The sequence below is a fragment of the Triticum urartu genome, unplaced genomic scaffold, assembly GCF_056163025.1.
Source record: "Triticum urartu cultivar PI428250 unplaced genomic scaffold, HENAU_Tu73 scaffold216, whole genome shotgun sequence".
In the NCBI taxonomy this organism is placed as follows: domain Eukaryota; kingdom Viridiplantae; phylum Streptophyta; class Magnoliopsida; order Poales; family Poaceae; genus Triticum; species Triticum urartu.
In genome coordinates this window covers 23935-35539 of record NW_028260387.1, presented here as the reverse complement: position 1 = coordinate 35539, position 11605 = coordinate 23935, and the positions used below count along the sequence as shown (strand labels likewise).

The following is an 11605-nucleotide window of genomic DNA, read 5'->3' as shown; positions in this document are numbered from 1 at the left end:
ACAATAAGAAAGAAGCAAGCGAAACAGCTAGAAGCGCTCGCTTCGCCGCGCCCAACAATTCTTATTCACGGGAAAGCCAACCGAAAGATTCGATTCGGACTTCGTAGAGCCGGTGCTGCTGCTGTCTGCGTAGGGCCGTCCCCCACTCCCGTCCCGGGGCGCTAAGGGGTTTTGTTTTAGGAACAGACGGCGGTGTTTTGCTGACGCCTCGAATCGACGCTTTTGTTGCGACATGCTAAGTTTTCTCCCCTATTGCTAGTAGGTTGATGGGTCGCACGCCCGGCACACATGTTTTGGCCTTGCTTGTGTGTCCATAACTCAAAATAGGTGACCTAACGGCCGCCGCCCGACTAAACATACCAATAGTCACCAAATTCATATGGGCTACTGAGGAGTAGGCAATGATCTTCTTAAGATCGATCTGTCTTAAAGTGGTCAAGGAAGTATATATTATAGCAATCGCGCTTAGAGTATAAATGAAAGGAGTGAAACAAAGTGTCGCTTCGGGAAACATGGGTATTGAAAATCTTAAAACCCGTAGGTTCCCAATTTAAAAGAATTCCAGCCAAGATGACGGATCCAGCCGTAGGTGCCTCTACATGGGCTTCGGGTAACCAAATATGAACTGGTACCATAGGCACTTTGACGGCAAAAGAGGCGAAAAAAGCAATCCATAGAAGGATTTGGCGCCGCTCACTAAATTCAGTGGTTAATAAAATTTGTAAATCGGTGGTTCCTGTTTGGAGAAGAATCAACAGAATAGCTAATAGCATAAAAACGGATCCCAGTAAAGTATATAGGAAAAACTGATATGCTGCCTTGATCTTTCTTTGTCTCGAACCCCATACCCCTATAATGATGGTAGAGTCAGGGGTGGCCCCAAAGCGGAATTGACCGGTGGTAGTTGGTCGAAGCTCCAGTGGGTAGCCACTCCCTTCTCAGGGAACCGTACGTGAGACTTCCGCATCATACGGCTCCGTCCCGAGCTTCCGTCGTCGGCCCTTGTCATTAGACCACTATGCTTGTCTTTTCCGCCTTGACTCTCGAATCTTTTGCTTCTCGGGTGGTGGCGAACAATGCTGCTTGCGTAGCGGGAGATGCCCGCCCGTCGTTTAGGCCTGCTTCCTGCCCGAAAGAAGGCTAGCCGGACTAGTGGTAGGGGACCCGACCGTCAAAAACCCTACCCTATTCTCGAACCCCCTGCCGAGCTCTACCCTGCCCGCATTTATTTGGAAGGGGGCCAAAGAAATGTCTCCACCTGCTGCCAACAGTCTCTTTCTTCGGAATTCTACTGAACGGGTCGATCCTCCCCTCCGTTTGTTTTAGCAACTTATCCTAAGGTCTCTTCGCCAAGAACTCTCCGGCAACGACAGAGGAACTAACCTGCCTGCAGTGGCGGGGCGGCTTTTTTTTTAAATAAGACCTGGACGATTATCCCTACCCTCGGTAGCTTACGAGTTTACGTCCATCCCTGGTCGGGTACAGTTTCCTTTATTTTTATCCCTTGTAGCCGTTACCCGAATTCGCGCAAGTGTGTCCACACCCCCCCTGACTTGACGAGGAATTCATTCTCGCGAACAAACACACCCCCTACACACACCTAGGAGCACCCCTTCCTGCATATCCATACAAGACCTGAGTAGGCGGGTCGAGGTCCTACGAGGTACCCACTACTCGGAGTACCCTCCCACCAAAAAAAGATGTGTGGTTCGGTGGTTCGACCAGAAATGCTATGCTTACGCACAAGACTACCCCTCTTCCCGAAAGCTTCGCGGGGACCTTTACTACTTTACGACGACGGGGGACCGCCCGTAGGGGGTTTACTGCACAAGGCCCCTGCAGAGGAAAAGCTTGATCCCAGCGAATAGAAGATGCTCAGCTCCGCACAACATAGGGATTGGCACGCTTTCGGAAAGAACATAGAATAGTAGAGGATCCAGCATGCAGGACACGGCGATCATTAGAAATTCACGAATTAGAAATGCTGTAATATACTCTTTCCCAAAACTTCTCATACCAGACCAACCCACTGAAATGCAAATAGGGATCAGAAATGTGGTCAATATCACGAAGAATAATGAAAGACCGTCTATACCCATATACAAATGGATGTTTTCATAAGGAAGCCATCGAAGGCTTTCCACAAATTGAGATTTGGCCGTAGAAGGATCGAATTGTATCCGAGGAACAGGGGGATACAAAAAAGTAATAAGAGAAACGCACAGACCAATCAATCGTATCGGTCTTATTGAAGAATTTGGAATGAAAAGAGGAGTAATGCTTCCTAGCACGGGACAGAGAATAGGACCACTTAGATCGAAATAGCATTCACAGAAATGTTCTAACATAGAGTAGAATTGAACATTGAAAAGATTAGTTGACAACAGTCAATCAAAAGATGGGGCGCCAAATTACTAAACAATAGGGGTCTTTCTGTGCAAGTCAGCTGAACACCGTAATTGATGAGTGAGTAGGTGGGTTAGGTGCACCCCTCGCCCAGTGGGAAGTCATGAGGCTAGCCCCCCCCCCTGAATGAAGAAGTAGTGGGGCCCCCTGCCCGCCCACGTATGCGCCTTTATTTAGATTATAACTAAATATTATACTGAACTTTATCCGGGAATCTTTCTAAAGAATCCATCTGGCAAAACGCAATTTGTCGATTTCAATCTAAGGTGCACCTTGCCTTTTTCAGGTAGCTTTGTTACGCCTATTCAGCTAGGTGGGGCATTGGTCATAGCCGAAGTCGAAGGGAAAAAATAAGGTAATGAGATGATGGTGCCATCAAGAAGTTTTCGACGAACGTAGTAGCGGCCAAAAATGAAACTCTTGCATGAAAGACCGGATTTGACGCAAGATGAATGGCGTTGGGGTTTTTCAAATGAAACCCGCGATCAGAAAGTCACCAACGGAGCCATACAATCTATCTAGTAGTGTGCCATGGCACGGTACTCCGCTTCGGCAGTGGAAGGAGCAACTGTCTATTGCTTTTATCTCATCCAAGATAGTGTCTCGTCTCCCCATAAAATAGATAAGCCTGTAGTTGAGCACCTATCTGAAGGCCCAATCGGCATCAGTAGTTGCACGCAACTCTAAAGAAGACGATGACGGAAAAAAGGACGGCTCGAGAAAAGGTACCTCGAATATATCTAAGAATCCGATGAACTGCTGCAAAGTGAACTGACCGGGGGGCAGCCATGAAAGGCTGACTTTCTTAGGAAAAGCCATCTGGGCAAGAGATCGTCAGATAAACCAAACTGCCGACCTACTGTCTGTACTGCGTCGGATCAGATAATGGTGAGCCATCAGTCGGACGGAGTTTAACGTAAAGCTCCAAGGGAGTGTCAACAGTCTTCTCATCATTGAGTTGAGCTCGAGTGATCAAGTCATGACGTTATTTGATCTGAGATACCAAATATCCACGAGGAGAATGTGCGACCTCCAAGCCAAGAAAAGGCTTAGGGCGCGTCAGCGCCTTCATAGCAAATAATTGATGAAGGCGACACTTGATCAGCGATATGGTAACGGAGTAATCACCAGTCAGTTTGATATCATCAACATACAACAACAGAATAGCACGTCCTCGAGGATAAACTGATACGAACATGGCCGAATCATGATCACTCCGAGCAAACCCTGCCTGGATAACATAACCACTGTGCTGAACTTCAAAAACCGACGCTATCGGGGCTTGTTGAGACCATAGATCGCTTTGCGTAAAGGACAGACAAGAGAAGAAGTCAGAAGGGCAGGTTCTCTTTCATCCGTCTTTTCTAGGTGCGCATCTCCATCTACTAAAAGTAGGGGTGGTTGCCATAGATAGATTGGGTCATTCGTAACCTGAGCAATAACCGATGCTACTACAGCAATAACGGAAATAACCGATGCTACAGCAGAAACTACAGCTATACGTGGCGGCCCCACACGCAGCTTTGTTTAACAAGCATCACCCTTCCTTTCTTTTCAAATGCTTCCTCAGTCAATCAGCAGCTTATTCGATTCCTATTCTTATTAAACATCTGATATAGATGGTGGGAACAATGAAGCAGATTCTTCATCTGTAGGTTGCAATCCGTATGATTTCTTTTCTCGATCTCCTGCTTGTGTTTCACCTCGCACCTAAGCATCACGTTCCTAGGGACAGAGACATCTGCGCTCTAAGGCAATCATAGTACTACCAGCATGGTTACATCGTTCTGCGGGCAAGCTTCAACTTCAAAGTCACCTGATTTGGCACCAGCCAAAGGAGTAGGAACAGCAGCTGGGGAAGCACCATTACCATCCATGGGATGCTTTGTGAACAGCCCCCTCTGTTCAATACCGATACCTGTCAGATTCCATAGCTGATGAATCTCTTTCTTTTTCCACTCTTCCCCGTCACGCAAGACGCTTTTCTGGCACAAACCTAGTAGTTATTTGTCCTGCTGATCTTGGGTGAACTGATGACACTGATGCTCCAAGACCAAGAGTTTTCACAGCCAAAGCTATTGAAGCTGCTCCCTCCCATGAATCACAGCTTTCTGGACGCACTGCTTGAACACCATGGAGCAAGATAGAGAAAAAAACTCCTATCCCAGTTGATCGAGCTGAACCCACCCACCGCCGGGCAGGTGCATCAGCCTCTTCTTTCTAGTTTCCGACAGGGCTACCCGCACTAGCCTCTGACCTCTACTCCAAAACCTGAACTTCACAGATCCGAAGCCTAAACCTTCACTACTTCCATCACTTCACAGAGCAGGTCTTGTTTTCAAACTTGCTTTCGGGTTAAGTGCAGAAAATCAATTCAATATTCCTGTCATTGAGGATCTATTAGATGAGCTACATGGTGCACAACTGTTTTCCAAACTTGATTTGAGATCAGGTTATCATCAGATAAGAATGAGAAGAGAAGACATTCATAAATTTTAGGACATATTTTTGTCATTATGAATACTTAGTGATGCCATTTGGACTCACTAATGCACCTGCTACCTTCCAATCTTTAATGAATCATGTTTTTGCTCCGGAAATACCTTTTGGTATTCTTTGATGATATTCTGATATATAGCAAGACCAAACAAGCTCATCTCAAGCATCTAAAGTTAGTCCTGGACATTCTAAGGTCATAAAAACTATATGCTAAGATTAGCAAATGCAGTTTTCCTGTCCCTCAAGTGGAGTATTTAGGGCATGTTATCTAAGGATAGGGTCTATCTACAGACCCCCACAAAATAGTTGCCATCAAAGAATGGCCAGCACCTAAGACTATCACTCAGTTGAGGAGTTTTCTTGGTATGGCTGCAGAAAAAGAAGATTTGTCAAGAATTATGGGATCAATTCTAGGCCACTTCATGACTGTCTAAAAAAAGATTCATTCCAGTGGTCAGATGCTCAAATTGAGGCCTTCACAACATTGAAGAATTGTCTGGTCACTGCCATTACCTACTTCTGCTTGGACTGACATCTCCCTGGATTTCTTTGAGGGTCTTCCCAAATCATTGGGCAAAGAAGTCATATTGTTGGTGGTGGACAGGTTCACTAAATATTCTCATTTCATTCCCCTTGCTCACCCTTATACAGTACAATCAGTCTCTCATGCTTTCATGGATAATGTTTTTAAGTGGAATGGATTGCCAAAGTCAATAGTCTCTGATAGAAACTGGATATTCACAAGTAACATGTGGCAGGCCTTCTTCAAAGCACTGCAAGTGAAATTGAGGTTTAGCTCTGCCTATCACCCACAATCAGATGGCCAGACAGAACGTGTGAATCAGTGTGTGGAAAATTACTTGCGTTGCATGGTTTTTCAGCAACCAAGGAAGTGGGCTAGTTTGGATCAAGCAAATGCCACTTGGGAGGATGCCGACTTCATCAAAGGTCTCTTTCCGGAGTTCTATACAGCTCCTATTCGTGGTTGGTGCCCTAATTCCAACACTTGACAATGCTTTGGGGGAGGTATTGTCATATCTGAAGATTACTGTACCTAACTCTCGATTGAATTCAGAGTGCTGCCTTTACTTCATCTGCCGTGAACGGAGCCAAGAGGCTTGCGTTCATTTCTTCAGTTACTCGCCTGTTTACTTTCCCAGTAGCCCAGGGTCGGGAGCTAGGACTTCTGAGGTGAACAGTCCCTCAAAGTAACCCTGTATCAGAGATGCTAACTGGTCATTACCTTCGATCCTGTTGCCGTTTGAGTCATTCAGAAACTTTATTATGTTCTTCTTTTTTCTCCGTTGCAAAATGATGTGATGAAAGAAGCTCGTATTTCGGTCTCCATGGCGGAGCCAATTAGCCCTTCCTCTTTGCAGCCATTAATCCGAGTGCAAACTCTCTCAATTAAGTGTTGGAAGCAGTCGCTCCTATCCACTCCTACCAGGGAGGGGAGCCCCAAGTATTTGTCAGTGAGCGATTCGGTGACAATATTCAGCAGGTTGCATACCTCTTGTCTGTCCCCCCTATCTGTCTAAGGGTCCTTGGTAAAACTCTCTGTCATTGAAGGCAGTACGTGGGTATCCATCTTATCTACGGTCTGCGGGTCATCCACATGACCAAAACAAAGGGTACGAAAGCAGTGAAACCGATATATCTGTTGAAGGCGATCCCACCGGTCCTATTTATTAAGTTGCAATGGCGAGTATCTTTGGACCCCAAAGAGTTGTATAGTTGGAAAATGGAGATTTGCCTGTGGCATTGGCCGTTGGGCAGCTAGCTATTGCATTTGAAGGCTCCACAGAAAGAACCCGCAGGTACTATTACGACAGGTGGCTTCGAATCCAGTTTGTTAGTCGTTTGCATCTCGGTTAACAAAAATAAGCTTGAATCCCTCCATTCGTAGATCAATCAGCTAAAGTTGTTAAAACAATGCCCCGGTAAAAAGGTAGCAGAAGGTCGTTCTTTCTTACTCGAAGTTGCACTCAGGTGCTGCCGTTTTAGAGCTAGGCGATATTCTCTGTGTAAACCAGTATCGTATCTGTTCGATATGGACCATTCTATAAGTATAGTCATTTCAGTCTTCCTCAAAGGATCTCCGATCTATTGTGCAACCTTCCCTTCGAAACCCACCCCACACGAATACTTCTACCCCTTATCACAGCTCCAATGCCCACAGGCATCTGTCTCTAGCACAAATCTTTTACTGAAATCAGGGAGAACCAACACAGGGGCCTCAATTAAAGCTTGCTTGAGAACATCAAAGGATTGCTTTGGCTTGTCCACACAAATGGTACTCCTTTCTTTAACAAGTTCGTGAGAGGTCTCCTAATTATGTATATACAGGATGAGTCACATCTTGACCGGAGCCATGCGGAGCACAAAAAGTGAAGAGAAAGGATTTGTTCACCACTTTAAGCAAAAGATAGAAATGAAAGCTGTTCCCATAGAATGAGATTAGATCCCGCAAGTGAGCTATTTATACCGAAGCTTACAAGAAGCAAAGTTGAAACGGGAGCTTTCCCACCACGGCATCCAACTCTTCTCTTCCGTAAGCAAAGGGGCTTTCAACGAGATAGGGAGCTGTACAATTTCACCCGTGGGTGGGGCTGGCTCACAATACAACAATTATCGCTACTGATTCCAGATAGAATGTTGATACCGGTGGAAAAGCACTTCTTTCTATGTATAGGGCAGTGAACTAAAAAAAAAGTGTCCTTTCTCGATACATAACATTGTATAAGTCAACCCAAGTCGCTTCTTCATCTCCGGGAATCCGGTAAGGTACTTTTGGAACACCAATGGGCATATTAGATTAATATTATTATATTATAGTAAGAAAACTACACTTTAATATATAAACATAAGAATGGAAGAGAAAGAAAGAACCTGAGAAGAGCTTAGTTGGAACTCTTTACCGGGATCATAGGGGCTATGCTCCCCTCTCTCTGTCTCAGTCCCAGCCAACGGCATAGCAACACCTACTCTTCCTTCTGATGCAGCCTTCCTGGATCCATAATTTGGCTTCCTCGTTTATTGATTGCTTGCAATCGCCACAACACCATTGAGTGAGCGTCATAGAATCCTCAAGGCGTGAAGTAGAAGTTCTTCGAACCTTGATTGTGTGTGTTCGTGCCCACTCCAATAGAGCATTTGGCCCTGTGAGCTTTGACTACGAAAGCTACCTATGTCAATCAGTATAGCCACTAGAGGGATTGGAAACAGGTATATTCCTTCTCAGACAGTACTTTAAGACAAACACGGTTCACAAGGTGGATTTTCTATCTATTAGTTGACTACGGAGCTTCCTCATCCCGACCTATCTATATGTGAAAAGCTCTCCGCCAGAATCTTCGTAGTAGTAAGTCGTGGGTTACAAGCTGTCCCTTCCTCAAACCACCCCGCAATAGATATAGGGTTTACCAACCTCAGGCATGGACATAGACACCAGATCATTTTGATCGAGGACCCATTTTTGGAATAAAAAGGATAGAGACCAGACGTAGTCCAATCGGAAGGTCGTGCTTTAGAGAAAGACTTGTGTTTCTATAGGAACAGCTGCCTATGTTCACCCGGCTGCCCTGCCTGTCGCAGAACCGCTGTGAAGCATCCATTCTATTCAATTAGAAATAGCATCTATAACTAGTAGTAGACGGTTGCTTCGAGGTCTCACAGGTCCTGCTTAAGCGAAAATGTAGTTGTGGAAGTAGTCTTGCCCACTTTGCCTTACGCTCATAGAGATCTATAAGTATCCCTCTTGTCTAAGTAGGTAAGTACGCTCGGCCCAGTACTAAACTTTAGCATTAAAGCCAGAGTCCTTCTTTTCATGAATGTTCAGGAAGAAGAGAATCCCTAAGTGAGAATTGAATGCCATCCCATTTCCTAAAGAAAGAGATTTCCAATATACGTGAATCACGAAAGAACCAATGCTGTAACTTGCTTCATCCGGCATTATAAGTAATCAATGAGATTTTCTTCCTCGAGAACAAAAAGCTACACGAGGAGAGCCTTGTTTACTGATATGTTACTAAAAGACCAGAGGTGATGGCCTCTGAATTGCAGGGTATGGAAAGTGGGTGTTAATCAACAAGATTATCTACATTTGCGGAAACCACTACTGGAATAAAGTTAGATCTTTATTTCATTTCAAGGAAAAGTTTCAGGGTTTAGCCACCACTCAGACAGTAGTGAAAAATCAAACTAACTCTAGGCGAAAGTGCACGGAGGATCTGTGATTCCTCCTACCTTATGAGCCCTTACGAAATGCCATTTTGAATGATGGACAAATCATGGGTGTCGGCGGTCTAGTCAGAGCATTTTGGAGCGCCTGAGCGGGCAAAGTAGGTTGACCCGTCCCGAGGGGGAGGGAACAAACGGGCAATTGAACACCATAGGGCACAAACGAATCGCCAGTAACGACCTGTATATATCAGGCAAGAGGTGCTACTCCGACCCGGAATCCTGCGTGATGGTTGGTCACCTTACCAATAATCTTCTTAATGTTGGAGAAAATGAGGATCATTGACTTAAATTGGAATTGATACCTAGACTACTTGGTTCTAGCTTGCCACCCCAGAAGGCAACGTATACACAAGTATAGACTATAGGTAACACTGTAGGGTACAGCCTTGGGTAGTCTTAGGGTTTTCCAAGATATGATATGATCGGGTTATTTATTAGAATTGGAAATAGCTAGACGAATAAGTAGGCTTTAAAAGGACGAATAAAGTAGGCCTTCTAACTCAAAGTACTCCAGCTTAAGGAAAGACATGCAACATTGGTGATCAACGTATGGAATTTCCGCTATTCCGTTCCGGGAAAACACTTGTTTTTTCACGTTTTTCCTTCGCTGTTCTTTCCTGGATTTTTTGTTGATGATTCTTCCCCTTAAAAAAAGCTTTTCCCTATAAAAAATATGTGGCCCTTTTCTTTCCCGAAAAGGCATTCATTGTTCGTTCTGTGCCAGGAACCAGATTTGAACTGGTGACACGAGGATTTTCAATCCTCTGCTCTACCAACTGAGCTATCCTGACTATTTATTGTGCATCATCCTAGTAGAGTACTTGTATCTATGTCAATTAAAGGGACTAAAAAAGAAAAAAGTATTCTCAAATTGGACTTAGTAAATATCAGGATAATGATATGGATTGTGAATGACTTACTTAATAATAGGGATTACTTGCCTATACTATAATATGTTCATTTGTATGAATGGGATAAGATCCAAAGAAGTCAGTTCGGATCCGTTTGTGAAAGAGTAGAATAAGAAAGATAGTGAATCTTGTTTGAACCATTAATGAAAAATAGAGGTTGGTACAATAGTTAGGAAGTAAAATGGGCTTTTTATTGGGGATAGAGGGACTTGACTTGAACCCTCACGATTTAGAAAGTCGACGGATTTTCCTCTTACTAGAAATTTCATTGTGGTCGGTAACGTTGGTGAATTAACAGAAACGGAAAGAGAGGGATTCGAACCCTCGGTAAACAAAAGCCTACATAGCAGTTCCAATGCTACGCCTTGAACCACTCGGCCATCTCTCCTACATAATCTTATTATTGACCAGAAACTGAGTGAATAGCGAGTTTTCGTATCACTAAAGTACAGGTACAACCGATCACAGGTTCCATAGGGAGTTTGACTTCCTTTCCAATTTCATATTTCTCAACAACAACTTCTCTCATCCCCACGGATCTATTCAAAATTCTGGAATCGTCCCATGTTTCTATTTCGATTGTATGGCGTGGCGTATACACGTTATGCAAACAGAACGTATGGTTACTTTACTCTATTTTCTCATGGCTTGTTAAACCTTTCTTTTTTCTTTTTGGATCATAACCAAATAAAAACTTCTCGAGTTATCAGAATCCATAGTCAAATTCAGTCCTTGGTTATTCAAGTTAGATGAAATAGTAATAGTTTGGCTCACATTGGTATACTACGAAATCCAATCTGATTCAAATATTGAATATCTCTCCTTGTCGGGACAATTTAAGCAGAATAAAATATCTATTATCGATTTTTTAGAATCGAATTAGTCTGTTTTTTTGCTATTTCGTACTGTATAATTCCTTTGTTTATGGGATCATTTTCCCCGAGGGTTTCCAATCAATGGGGGCGTAGTATAGGTAGTTAGAGAGTGTAGGCTCCCCTAGCTTGAATTCTTTTTACCCATTCTTTGAGAGTGATAGGTTTGATTTTTCCGTACCGTAATAGAAGAGCTCAGAAGAAAGACCTAATTATATAAAAACACGACCATTCAAGCTAAAGATCAGAGGATCCGTAATAGGACTCTCATAGACTTGCCGGGAAATAGAAAATTTGGAATCGGCTTTTCTTTTGCGCTAAAAAAAACTTGAGGCCTTTTCCCTTATTATATGGCATATCCATACTTTAATAACCTAGTGCCTGATCGATTGAAAGCAATATTTACTGTCAGATAGAGAGATGCTGATAGGAAAAAGGATGGTATTTACTTATTCTCAAGAATATATAGAAAGGGAAAAGCTTAATAGCCACTATTGATCCCCTGAACAGAGCACATGATTCGGGATCAGGTGCGATGTGAAGAGGTAGCCTAGCCTTTTATGAGAGTCAATTGGGAAGTGGAAAGGCAAAACCATTAGTTTAAGTTCCCGGCTTTAGTCCTCTGTGAAGTTCAGTCAACCATTTGAGTCAATTTGGAGTAAATAGTAAGACTTC

The 11605-nt window shown here is 43.8% G+C and overlaps 1 non-coding gene across 1 annotated transcript; it reads right to left on the bottom strand.

Annotated features, from left to right (window-relative positions):
• Positions 1-10359: 10359 nt before the first annotated feature.
• Positions 10360-10446, bottom strand: TRNAS-GGA (transfer RNA serine (anticodon GGA)). Its single transcript has one exon. It is a non-coding gene; the product is annotated as a tRNA-Ser (tRNA).
• Positions 10447-11605: the final 1159 nt, after the last annotated feature.